General features: G+C 40.4%; 1 long non-coding RNA gene across 3 annotated transcripts; it reads left to right on the top strand.

Moving 5' to 3' along the window:
• Positions 1-395: 395 nt before the first annotated feature.
• On the top strand, positions 396-11,763 carry LOC124858790. 3 transcript variants are annotated; one of them, XR_007035931.1, is made up of 5 exons: positions 396-1,282; positions 1,666-1,835; positions 3,180-3,356; positions 4,169-4,236; positions 6,881-11,763. It is a non-coding gene; the product is annotated as an uncharacterized LOC124858790 (long non-coding RNA). The 3 variants fall into 3 exon arrangements; XR_007035930.1 differs by lacking the exon at positions 396-1,282 and having other exon boundaries at positions 1,353-1,835; XR_007035932.1 differs by lacking the exons at positions 396-1,282; positions 4,169-4,236 and having other exon boundaries at positions 1,357-1,835.
• The last annotated feature ends 2,539 nt before the right edge of the window (positions 11,764-14,302 follow it).

Raw genomic sequence — 14,302 nt, 5'->3', positions numbered from 1 at the left:
AGTTTTTCATATCTTATACTGTCTTTTTATCCCTTAAATGAAAATGTCTAAGAGTATTTACATGACATATATGTGATAACTATAAATCATGCACATTAGTGCAAATACTTTAATTTATGAATGAGTCATGACAGTTACATGAAAGTTACCGATACTGGACCATATTAGATTATTCAAAATGACAAATATCAAAGCTGTATTATAATAAAGAGAAGCAAAAGTCAAACATCTGTGAATCACGTAGTCACCTGTTGTGTAATCCTTTTGCTATGTTGGGCAACCTAGCATGACTGTCACGACCTCACTCTAGCATGAGGACGATAACAGTGCATGCTTTATTAGACCCAAACCAGTGTATGGATAAACTGGATACACCGCCTTATGAAGGCAAACCTAGGGCCTTGATTCATTCATAAAATTCTCATTAACAGGCATAGTTTACGAAGGCAGAGTATGGGTTTGACAGATTTATTGAAAACACAAGGAATGATATGGTAGGGCCTGGCTTCAGCAGATCGGTGCACTAAGGGAGGGAGAGAAGTGAGTATGGATTGTTGGAGGCTGTGAGCTACTGGTTTGAACGTTAGATCTCCTACTTGCAAGTTGAGGTGGATTCTCTCGGAGAACGTGAGTAGTGTCACAGAGGCTGAAGAAGACAGGTAGGTTTGTTTGCGAGTGATTACTTTGACTTGTCAGGAGATGGAGGGTGGACAGGCAGTGTTTCTGGGAACATATAGTCTGGAGCTGAGGTGAGCACTTCCTTTGGTTTGCAGATCTGAAGGAGGCTTTTGGTGGAGCTTCACAGAGAGGTATTTCAAGTGAACTGCGGCCCACTGGTCAGGGTAAAATCCTGATTTGGGTCTTAAGGGTATAAATCCACTCTGGGAGAAAGGACCACAAAAACTCAGGTAAGACACGGTCACGAAAACAAGAATGACAGGGCTTAGTCTGCTGGTCTGATTACCACTCAGGTGAGTTAACAATCTGGCAACTCCTTCAGGGTTCCTGCTGTTTAAGAACTCTCACTTGTTTGCTCCTGATGATCCACAGCTGTGTGGAAGCACCTGCTTGTCACACCCTGTGAGAAAAGGTGAAAAAGAAAAAAACACAACGCAATGCTAACCTGTGCTCAGCTCTATAACCTGACATAGCTAGGATTTTTTTCACTTAAGGAAGCTGCTCACAAGTAGTTTATGCACAGCCTTAATTTGGGGATGTTTCTGGTGTTACAGAACATTTTTCAGGCTTCATTTTGTAGTGGAAAAAATTTCTTATTCTTTAGGTATGAAGAAGTGATTTTGTTTTAACCAACAGTTATAATAGTTGCATGCAAAAGCGTTAATTAAATGTTCTCATAACCTTGCTAAATCTCTCAGATTTGTAAGGGAAGGGAGTAAAAATTGCCAGAGCAGTTTCAGACAGGAGATGATGGCCTTGTGAAAACAACACTCCATTGTCTCTAACCAGGGAGTTGTTTCTGCAGAAGTTGTTCTTATCTAGCTTTGTAATGTATAAAGGAGCACTGAAGACTGCCTTCAGTGCACATTTACTCAACTGTGCTTTGTGCCTTTCAAACGCCGTGAGCCTTTGAAATAAACACAGGCTGAAGACTAGTCTTGGGGGAAATCAATTTATTGAAGCAGTATCTCACTCTATTGATAATAGATTTCCATAAAAAACTTGGCATTGTCGGCTGGATCAAGCAAGCTGACGAGGCCAAGCTGGAGGACTCATTAAGGACACTTCAGTCCTCCTGAGAAAAGAGGAACCTGGACTCCCGTCTCCTGCATTGACAGCTGCCTGGATCACAAGAACTAGAGTGACTTCTATATCGGGTGAGACCTGTTTCATTTCAAAAATCTATTTAAATTTAATCTAAAATTTAAACTGTGTGTTGGATGTTTGGAGGAGAAGGGTATAAAACAGGAAAGGATAAATAGGGCTTTTTGTCTTCTACACCTTAAGGAATGAAGACAAATATAGGTGGTTCTTAGAACTCCTGGGTCTCCTCCAGACACTCCAGTATGCAGGGACATGTCAAAGAAATACGGGCCCGAAAGTGTTGAATGTGTGAATGATTGGCTGAAATATCATGGATTTCCAGAGGGAGGTTCTTTGAGTGTTGTTCAAATAGAAAGTTGGAGACAAAACCTAGAGAAGGAATGGGAGAAAGAGAAAAAGAAGGGAAAAGTAAGTAAAGAAAGTATAAATCAGAGAGAAAAGCATGTGAGATGTTGGGGAAGATGGAAGGAGGAAGCAGAGTTGAGACAGAGAAAAGTAATGGCGAAAGAAATGGGGGGGAAATAGGGATTTAAGTGGGAAAGTGGCCGGAAGAACTGCTAATGCAAGCACAGAAAAAGATAAAAAGAAAGATAAAAAATCCCTCTTCTCTGTATGTTCCGTTACGATGATCTTCTCCTGAACCAGCTTCATTCACCAGCAGCCATCACACACACCGATATCCCACTATACTCGTGGGGCAGATCGCAGAGCCCGTAGAAAAGACGACGAGGGGGAACTGCTCACCATCCCAATGGTGGAAGTAACGGGACCTGTCGGCTCTATGTTGGTACATCGCCCTTGGAGTCCTGCTGATGTTCATGCAGCAGCATCACACCTCCCAGTCCAAAAAAGGGGGGCAAAAGTTTGCCAAAGGCAAAGAGCTCAGACAAATTTTATTGAGTAAGCTGAAACATGGTGAACTGGCAGGCTTAATTGGACTTCCAGAATCCAATCTGCTTGCTAGGCATCCAGACTGGGACCACCCAGACAACAAGGACTACCTCAATCCCATTGACCGCCTGTGTGCAAGTTTCCCCTCTGTATGGACAGCAATGCATTAAAGGTACTGGTCCAGCGTCCTAAAGAAACAGTGAAGGATTTCCTCCACAGAGCAGAGGAGGTGCTCAACCAGCACTTTGGTCTGGAGTGTCCAAATCCCCTGGGAGCTGAACCGGGACCCTGGGAAAGACTCCTCTGCAGTTATCATGGAAGGGTTCAAACCTGAAATCATGCAACAAATCAGAACCCTGTATGTGGGAATTAGATATGGTGTAAGACTGGAGGAGCTGGGATGTTATGCCCGCCATGCACAGGAAATGTTGCAAGAAAGAAATCCCCAGAAATCTGAAAAGAAATGATCTGCACCGTGCCACTTTAATTGTGTTTTTTGTTTGCAGCCGACTTCCAACAAAGAGGCACAAGACAAGGACGGGGTAGAGGCAGAGGAAGAGGAGGTCGCAGGGATGATCATAATTGTGGCCAGTATGGACACTGGAAGAATAATTGTCCGCAGCCACCATGAGGAGGCGGTCCACCCTAGTCCGACTGAGTGGGGGATGGGACATCAACGAGGAGTGAGGTTTCACAAACACACACACCGCTACACCCTCCTTAATCTTTAGAGGCGCCTGCTTCCACTGATACATTTCAGATGCTCACAGAGGTCATAAAACACTTAAAAGCACAAACAACACCATGTGTGGGAACTGATGTTCATTTATCTGCTGAAGCTTATAAAACAATGCCTATGTGTATCCTCCTTGTAGATCAAAGGGTGGAGTTTATGGTAGATTCTGGTGCAACACACTCCGTTTTAACATCCACTGCGCTTTCACCAACACCTAAGTTCAGTGGACATCATGTTTACTCACTTTCTGCTTCAGGGGCTTCTGTAAAAGAGTCATTTTCTGTACCATTGTCTTGCAGTACACAAACAGGGAAAAAAATTTAACATTCCTTTTTGGTTTGTCAACATTGTCCTATTAATTTGTTAGGTTGAGATTTGATGTGTGCATTGTCTTTAACGCTAGTGTCATCCCCTGCGGGACTACAAAATTCAGGCAGATGCAAAATTGTTTGATGTTATCATCTGTGCCCCATCTGTGCCCAATTCACGCACTATTTTATCCCAAATTCCTCCAGATGCAAACTTTTTTTTCTGTTGTGTTTCTGTTAAAAAGGAATTTTTTCTCAGTCCCAGTGCATCTTGATAGCCAATTTTGGTTTGCTGGTAAACCTTACACTATTACTAGACTGTATCAATGTTATTGTGAAAGTCCCACTATCTACATTGCTGCATTGAGAGATTCTTTGGCTGATTTGCATCTTAATGAAGGTTCTGTCTTTCATCAGAATGTGGATGACTATGTGGGCTTCCCTCTTTCAGATACACCTGTGTACTTTCACATTTGTTGTGGCCTTAACAGCAGTATAATGCAACTTCTTTTATTTGAGGTAATTACTCTATTTTTCTGTATGTTATTTAAGCAGATTTATTCACACATATATAGCGTGTGATGTGTCTTAAACCGCACATGCATTTACCTGCTGGATCTGTTGCTGTCTTGACTGGTGATGCTGAGCTGGTGAGCTATATTTTGTGCATTTAAATCTGTGTTAATTACAATGAATATGTTCATATGTACAAATAATACAGTTGTTGACATGTCTGTCTTCTTAACGTGGAGGGTCTGGTATGTCTTTTGTGTCTATTCAGTTGATTACCTGGCAAACGTTATGGTTACTGTAAAGGGGCTAGTTTAGTTAGCATAGCATGTGATCCTCATGTGTGTGAATGCTTACGAAAAGTCAGTAATCGGACGTCCAAGTTGGAGTAAACCACTGTTTCATCAGTCAAGAACACCCTTTACAGTGGGAGTTATTGAGCCAAAGGTTGTTAGTTCAATAAAACCATACAATAACCTTTTAATTTGCACACCAACTGAGCAGCAATGCAAATCCGACACTTTGAAAATGTTACATCACCTTTGTGTTAAGGGACATAAGGCCTCTCTGTCAAAACTCCAGTTTGCTCAAAGTAAACTAACTTTCTTGGGACATTTGAATTCAGCTGCCTCCTATTCTTTGACCACTGAGCGCACTCAGGCAGTTGCCAACGTTCCTAAACCACACACAAACAAACAAATGATTTCCTTCCTGGGAATTACTTCTTATTTTCGTTTATTTATTCACAGTTACTCTGTTCTGGAAAGTCCTTTGACTTCTTTGATTTATGGGAAAAATCTATCTGCCCAGGATTGATTTACCTGGACACCTGAGGCAGAAAAAGCATCTCAAGACCTAAAATATGCACTCTAATAGGCACCAGCTTTGACTTTGCCCCATCCTGCGAAACCTTTTATTCAGATGGTGAATGAAAAGAAAGGTTTCAAGTCTTATTTCTTTTCTAAACTTGATGCCGTAGCTGCAGGCCGTCCTGTATGTCTCAGAGCTGTGGCAGCAGCAGAAAAAGCTGTTCTGGCCTCCAGAGACATTGCGGGCTATTCTCCTTTTAATGGTGTATGTGCTACACGCTGTAACAATTTGAACAAAAAACATCACACCTTTTAAGCTGTATGTTGGCTGTGGTACGCTTCTGTCCTTCTTGACATGCCCAACATTGCTGTAAAGCGTTGCACCACTCTAAACCCAGCCACTGTCCTTCCAACCGCTGATGATGGAGACCCATTCTTGTGCTACAGACCTTCTGTACTCCCAGACCAGACCTCTCTGATGAACCAAACTCTGACCTCACCTTGTACATTGATAGATCTTCCTGTCGCTCAGACTCGGGTGCTAACCTAGTGGGTTTTGCTGTGTGCTCAGATTTTGAAGTCCTAATGTTAGGACCCTTTACCACAACATTTTTCTGCACAAACTGCAGAACTGGTGGCTTTAACAGAAGCCTGCAAATTGGCTGAAGGGAAGTCTGTTACCATTTATACTGACAGTCGGTACTCATTTGGCATAGTTCATGATTTTGGTGCATTGTGGAAACATTGCTCCTTTTTAAAGTCTGATGGTAAACCTATTCTTAATGCTATTCAAGTCTCTGACCTTTTGGATGCCATTTTGTTACACTCTAAAATAGCTGTTGTTAAATGCACTGCTCACTCGCAAAACAAGGATCTTGTTTCCCTGGGAAACTGATTCAGCTGATGCAGCAGCAAGAGCTGCTGCTACTCTTCCTCTTTCGGCTGCTTTTCTGTCTTCACTGTCAACCCTGGAACCCTCTTTCTCTTTAATTGAAATGCAGTCCTTTGCCTCGCTATTAGAAAAACAGCTTTGGCAAAGCAATGGATATTCTTACTCTGAAAAAGGGTGGTTCTCAGCTGATGGAAAACCTTGCCTCCACAAACATTTTTTCCCCTGGTTTGCAAAGTGGAGTCATGGGTTAGAAAATGTCTCCAAAGGGGGAATGCTTGATATGGTAACATTGAGAACAGCGGTTTACAAAAGGATTTACAATAGTAGCAGAATGTTTTACTTGAGCCTCGCACAATCCTAGTAAAATTTAGACAAAATGGTTGGCAGCCTATCCTCCATCTGAAGGCCCCTTTCAACACCTAATGATGGATTTCATTAAACGTTCTCTAAATGGGTAGAGGAAGCAAATAAGCAGACCCCAGCAAACAGGCAGACAGCAGTGCAGTGGCAAAGGCCTTACTCTCTGAAGTAATTCCCTGATGGGGAAATACCACAGGTCATCAGTGGTGATAATGGCACACATTTTGTAAAAAAAACCTTTACAGGAAGTAAACCAAGTACTGGGTTTCATATTAAAAACAAAGTATGCCAATCATCCCCAGTCTGGGGGGATTGTAGAGAGAGAGAATGGCACACTTAAGCTTAAATTGTCAAAAATGTGTGAGGAGACAGGTCTCTCATGGACAAAAATGTTGCCCCTCGCACTAATGTATATGAGAATTGAGAAAAAGTGCGAGTAAATCTCAGTCCTTATGAAATATCGTTTGGCAGACCAGCACACATGAAAAGCACCCCAACTAGACCATTGACTGACTTATCTATGGCCCTGTATGAGCATGATATGTTGGTATATTGTCAGAATCTGTCACGGTCTTTGTGTGCTTCTCATAAGAAACCTAGGACCATCCATCTGAGCCCAGCTAAGGGACCATTACATGCGTTCCTGCCCGGTCAGTGGGTGCTGATTAAAGACCTTCGAAGGAAGCATTGGAAGGCTAGACGGTGGCAGGGACCTTTCCAGATTCTTCTCATCATTCACACTGCCATGAAAATCGCTGAAAGAGCCACGTGGGTCCACGCATCGCATTACAAGCTGTTCAGCGGAGAACCACCTAAGGAGTCATGGCTAAAGTTTTCTTCACCCTGCTGGGATTTATTGCCAGCTTCTTTTTAATGATCACATTTTCCACTGGACCTCTGATTGGTCGAGTAGAATAAAGAGCTTTTCCAAGGCCAGTGCAAAATCCTTTGGAGGCACCATGGGTGAAACAAAACTTGCTCTCAATTTGCAAACTTTTCAGCTAAAACTACAACAGCAGAAAACTGTTTTATCTGCATGTCACACCATCTCCCTTCTACCTATGTTGCTGTACCAGGAGAAAGGAAGATTACAGATTACATGTCATCCTCTCATTATTCTTTAGATCCCAGGATATTAATTCTATCTGAGGACATGACTGAGGACAGATTTCAGATGATAACTTTTGAGAAGAGTAAACTCACATATTCTATGTGCATTATGATGTGGTCCATTGAGAATAGTGTACAATATCACATGTTATCTTTCTCTAAACCTTCTGCCTATCAGAGTTCTGCAGAAAACATTGAAGATGAGGATGATGAATATTGCATTGCTTAAAATGTCCATGACTTAAGGAAACATTGATCTTAAAGTGCTGAAAGCATCTGATCCTTGTGGAGAAGCCTATGTCATGCTGACATGATTTGCATTGTGTTTTTTTTTTTGTACAAATATCTTTTTATAGTTTGTGAATTTTTCTTTTATTTTATTTATATAAACACTGAAGACTAGTCTTGGGAGAAATTGATTTATTGAAGCAGTATCTCACTCTGTTGATGATAGATTTGCATAACCATTTAAACCCAGTTTATCCTGTATAGTGTCATGTCCCATGGAAGAAGAGGGCCCAAATACAAACAGGATGAAGACAGCCACATGATGAAGCAATGATTTCATAATCACCAGCCTGAGGAATAATGAACCAAAGAAACTGGGCCAAGTATAACATTGGAATCTAACAGTGATTATAGGATAACTGAGAGCTTAACTACGCCGGGAGGACAATCACTACAACAAAAAACCAGCTAGTCTGAATTGGCAGTGTGTAAAACATCTAGGCAGGGAACACAAAAAAAGAGAACAGATCAGAAAAATGAAATTATCAGAACTACGGCTAAACAGGAATATCTCAAAAAACAGAACCCTGAACAAAGAACTAAGAAAAAAGCAAATGCAAAGTCATTGGAATCGACACAAAGAGGACCCATTTTGGCAAACTTTATTATTCAGACTAAAACTGGGCAAGATTCTGATCTTGACACCATAATATTATTGTGTCTAGGATGTATCACCTCTCACCGATATGGCCACATAATCTACTTCTCCCAAAAATACGCCTCGTCATGTAATAGATGCCTATGTATTTTTTATATGTGTCCATTGTATGGTAATAATTGCCTGTTTTATTTATTTGGTTTTGCAAATGTGTATGTTAAGCTTTTGATTGGATTACCAGTGATACAGGGTGCTAATGTAAGCTGTGCTTACTTTAAGTTAAATGTCTTTGTCTTCACCTAGTGCAAATATTTCCCACCTCAGTTAGAAAAACATAGATAAGATCACTGCTAGTGGCTTATTTCCCAGAAATGTAGGACTTCCCGTAATGATTTGTTTTGTCTGTGGCTGTAGCTGTTTGGCAGGGCCTACCCTACAGGTCACACCTTCTGAGTGTCACATTACACTAAAAATATGAGAGCAGGTCTTGCAGCTCTAAGATCAGTCAGTGTAATTAATAAAATATTTAGACAATGCATTGCTCCAAATCAAACAAACAGTTTATATACTCTAGAAACTGTTTGTAATATCGTATCAGCTAGTCTGAATATTTCACAACCAGAAGGAAACTTGTTTTAGATTTTTGTCAAAACCTTTCAAAAATGCTTACATGTAAACTTTGTTGTAACTTTGTTTTGTTTGTGTGAAGTACTGCAGCTCTACTACAGGTAGAGACAGGGGTGATGAGAGTGAGTAATGCTACAAGAGGATTGCCTTGTACAGGGCAAGTATTTTCGGGGAAAACCTCTGAAGTGAAAAAAAAGAGGAAGCACAGTCTTCCATGAAAGAGTGAAATATCACCACAATTCTGGCCTGCCACAGAGTTCTTCTGTTTTTGTTGTTTTTTGATTTTCTAAGGAACTAGTCCTCCAAAGTAACTTGGCTCTATGGGATAAAAAAGTACCCCCTTGATAGCATGAATTAACTGTGACTAAACACATTTCTGGGAGAGCTATGTTTCACTTTAACCACCCACAGCCAGACCACATTACTTTCACATCTGAAAAACCAGTCAGTCAAAAGTGTATAAATAATGGTCCATTATCCAGGAGGTAACAAATCAACCCAGAACAGCACCTAAGGCACTGCAGAACTCAACGGCCTCAGTTAAGGTCTATGTTCATGATTCAAGAACAGGAAAAAGACTGGATAAAAATAGCAACCATGGAAGAGTTCCAAGGCCAGAACCAATGTTGACCAAAAACACCACAAAGTCTCAACCAGTTTCACATTTGCCACAGAAACATCTTGATCTGACTTTTGGAACAATATCTTGTGGACTAATGGAGACAAAAGTAAAACTTTTACCTCATTCCACCTGGATTAAAACTAACACAATATTTCAGATAAAGAGCATTATAGCAACAGTGTTATGATTTGGGGGTGTTTGGTTTTTGGTTTTGGGCTTTTCTCTTATATTGTTCTGACAGTTGAGTTTTGGAACCTGCTTCTATTTATTGTTTTAGAGGTGGTGCTGTGTTTGCTTAGGTTTGGTTTCTTCTGATTGTTGTTCTGTTCATATTGCTTTCTGGATTGATGTTCTGTTGTTGCTATTTTTCTTAGGTTTGATTATGTCCTGGTAGTATTTAGCTCCACCCATGCTTTGTTTTCACTCTCTGTCTCTGTTAAAGCAATCAGCTTCATTTGATCCACCTGTACTATGCCGATCAGTTTCCCTGTTTCTCCTGTGCCATGCTCATATGTACACTGCCATGCTGTTCATTCTCTGCGGAAATATTCACTCTGTTATCCTACATAGGAGAGGACATAATTCGTAATACAGCTCGACCCTTGAACGTTCATCTAAAAAAGACATTAAAAGTCAGGATAAGTTATCCCAACTAATTAACTCCAACTATTTTTGACCCTAAAAATATTTATGTTTATCTTTCACTTTTAAATGTAATCCTAAATTGTTTAGCTAGGCAACAAGAATTTGTTTGTTGGGGTACTTTTTAAAGCTATCCACACAACTAAAACATTTAAACAGGAGAATCTGTTACAATATGAATATAATAAAGGAAGGAAAAACAGTAAAACATTAAAAGCAATCTACAGTTATTTGTAATTTGTTTACAAAAAGAGAGCTCTGTATAACAGCAGGACATAAGAAGGACATATTTTCTCCACATGACTTTGTTTTAAAGGTAAATATTTACCTTACTGGTTACTAGGGTGTGGTTCTTCTTGTCATTCAAAATGACAAGAAGCACTGTAAAACACTGTGTTTAATATGTCACTCTTTGCATTTAAATGAGGAAAATTATTTCCAGTGATATTCTAATTTATTAAGATGCACTCTGAATCATGCAGCCAAAACAAGTTTGTCTACTGTAATTTATTTCTTTGAACACAATCTGATACAGTATCTAAACATGACATCTTCCTCCAACTTCCTTATTGTGCTTAAAAACCATTTTATTACCCTTTATAACTAATATTGCTTCAAAATAATGATCAAACTCACTCATTTCTTAAGCTCTTTGGTAAAACCAGGTAATGAAGATGTTTTTTTGTTCAGGTGCTCTAGCAACTCTTTTTAGTGAGATGTCTTGTAGCTGACTGACAGGCTGTGCAGCCTCTGAAAAAACATAAAGATACAATTGTTTAAAAATAAGCACAGATCCAAATATTTAGTAAAACCTGAACTGAATTCAGGTCTTCCTTACAGCTGTGGTAACATTTGTTTTTCCATTGTGGTTGCTGTAGCCTAAAAATATCACTGGACAAGAATTTGAAGTTCCCATTTTGATCTTGTTCTAGGACATTGGTTTCCTGTACCACCTGAAAGATTTTAATTTTGTCTTTTGTGTTTCCTTTTTTTTAAACATGTGCTGTCTGGCAGAGTAGCATTTGGAATTGTTTTCTGAGGAAGAGGAAGCCCAGAGGTTTACTTTCACAAGTGAAGCAGTATGACTTTTGCTAGGTCCCACATTTGATGGGGGGCCTAAGATGATCCAGAAAAGAGAGGAGTCCAACACCCAACCTGATAGAAAAACATGCATACAGTCACAGTCACACATTCCCACCTTCATGCGTACACATACAAATACTCACACCCACACACCCAACGTAAAGACACACAAGAATGGAAGCCATACACTCACTCACACTCCCCATACACACTATATACTCCCAGGTCTAGGTACTGATACTCTAGAAGGGCAACCAGCTCCCGGAGGCAGTAGGTGGTCCCCTTTATTCAGCAGTGGAAAAAGGCAGACCACCAAAGCCCCCAGTCCCGTCTACAGCCGGTACCGTCCGAACCTGGAGAACCCTGGCCTAGACCCCGACCCCATGCAGACTGGGCCACAAAAACAAAAAATTTAAAAAAAATTTAATTTAAAAACAAGGATGGATCCACTGGCCCACACCAGCCAGTCAACCAAGGACAAAACAGTCCCAAGCCCCTAATGAACTCCATTCTCAACCCATGAACCTCCCACCCCCCATAAACCTCAACATGAATTTCCCCACAGGGCCACCCCCAACCAGGACACAGACATCGAACACGTGACCCCTTTTTTTGTTTTCAAGTTGAAAAAACCAGATAAAGTAAAGATGTTGGAAATATTCAAAAACAAATTTATTTAAAAAAATTCAGTTATAAACTGAATTATAAACTGAATTATTAACTGAAAAAACATAAAGGCTATAAGAGTTTGGGGCAAAAAGAACGTCTAATGCTAAATTAAAACCCCACTTTTACCAGCTAGAACATATAAGAAATATTAGTAATTTTCTTTAAGTATAAATGACTGGCTGAAACATATCAGTTGGTTTTGGAGGTTATTGATGATGTACTGCCACCTTGTGTCTGAAAGCTGCTACTGTTTTGAAATGGCTCATAAGAAGACCCAAACTGCTAACTGGAAAGCATATAAAAAACAAACACATTTTAAAAACAAAAAATACACAGAACCCAGCTAATAAATGTTCACACTAAACAAAAAGGAATACAGCACATGAATAGAAGATGAAACTATTCAGCCCTCAGGTGAGGTTAGAGTAACACTGATGCTGATATACAACAACCTAGCATACTGAGACACCAACAGCACAAAACAGCATTGAGCTGTTGAGGCATAGACTCCTTCAGAGCCTTGAAGGTGTACTATGGGATCTAATATCAAGATATTGGCAGGACCTCCTTTAAGTTGTGTAAGGTGCGAGGTCAGGCCTTCATGTATCTGACTTTTTGTCAAGCACATCCATGCTCAATTGGACTGAGATTTGGAAAATTTGAATACCAAGCCAACACCTCAAACTTGCTGCTATGCTCTTTAAATCATTCCTAAACCATTTTTGGGCACATTATCATTTTGTAATATGTCACAGTCACAAGGGAATACCATTTACAACAAAGGGTGTCCATGGTCTGCAACAATGCCTAGATAGGTGGTAAATGCCAAAATGACATCCATGTGAAGGCCGGAGTCAAAGTTTCAGAAGACTGCTCAAACTCTCACACTACCTTCCCTGGTTTGCCATTTGTTTCCCTGTTAAGCATATGTCTAATTGCCCCATTAGTGGCCTTAGTGGCACTATTAATGTGATTGTTCTGACTACAATTGTTCAGGCTGTTACTTCCAACGATGTTCAGAACTGACGAATCCTTTGCGATGAGAGGTAAAACGTCAGTGTCTTCTACCTAAGGATTTATTAATTAATTTCTTCAGTAGCCAGAGGTACAGCAGCTTCTCTGCTGGGTCAGACCACAAAGGTCATCCTTCATTCCCCACCAGTATCAGTGACTGCCTGATATATTCCACCAGGTGCCATAGTGTTATTCACTTCATTGTTTCAGTGGTCACATACTGTAGATCTGCCATCAGAGACAATGATCAGTAGGGGCCTGTGGCCAAACTCTTTCAGGCTTTGAATCATGCACTGGCCACTGTAACTCAAACTGGTATTAAAGATATACAGCTTCCAAGGAGAGGGAGTTACCAAGTAAAGTAATTTCACCAAATCGAATTAACGGTGGGTTGGAGGTTAATGTAACAGCAGGTTATCAGTTGGTACAATACAATGAAGACTCTTCCACGCTTATTTTTATTACCCCTAGTCTAGTTCTAGTCTAGTTATAAGAGCAGCATAGCTGGGGAAACTTTGTTTGATTTGGCTGGGAGGGCCAAATACTTCCTCACCTTCATTTGGTTTGGTTCGCTTTCACACTAGACCTTTGAATGAGGACCAAACTGCCTGGACAACATTGTGTAGTTCCAACAGCTGGTAGTGTGGGGCGCTGTCACAGAAAGCTCCCCAGTGGGAGCAGCAGGCAAGGCAGAAAGCTATTTAGTATATTGCTCTATAGCCATGCGAAAAAGACAGTGGACAACCAAATACTCTTCTGGGGTTACACAGACACCTGGCAAAGAGATAAAAGTTTTCAGATCATGTATAGATCCTTATCTATAAAAGAGGTCACTTTCACGTTTTGGTTCACTGGAAAGTCTCAATGTAAACAACTGCCATCAGGGGTTTCTTGTGAGCAAATCAAGACCCATGTTTTCATGGGACCAGAATCTGGGTGAGCTTTTACAAGTGTCCAAACAAAGCAGACAATCCAAGGAAACAGCCACAGTTTAAACTGGACCGAAGTATGAAACCTCCACAAATGTCTGCATATATTTATGTGAATATTTTATACTCCCCAACATGGGATTCTTACCCCTTTTTTGGGGTGGTTACAAGTCTCAATCAGGAGAGTCAACCCTCCCCCTGCTCCCTGCATCATGATCCTGATGTAAAATATAGCAAATAGAATAGAGCTCTCAAAAACCTCAAATTTTGTGTTGAAGTATCAAGTCCTGGTTTTTTTACCTAAAGTATTTTGGATTTTTAACTATGAAATTTGCAAACTGATGAGCAGCTATTATTTGTTGACTCTAGCAACACAACAGGGCAACCCAGGAACTACTTTCTTTCCTAAAAGAAATTTAAAATAAGAGTCTC

The sequence above is a fragment of the Girardinichthys multiradiatus genome, chromosome 22 (genome assembly GCF_021462225.1).
Source record: "Girardinichthys multiradiatus isolate DD_20200921_A chromosome 22, DD_fGirMul_XY1, whole genome shotgun sequence".
Classification (NCBI taxonomy): domain Eukaryota; kingdom Metazoa; phylum Chordata; class Actinopteri; order Cyprinodontiformes; family Goodeidae; genus Girardinichthys; species Girardinichthys multiradiatus.
The sequence above is the reverse complement of the archived record's forward strand: the minus strand, read 5'-3'. Positions and strand labels throughout refer to the sequence as shown.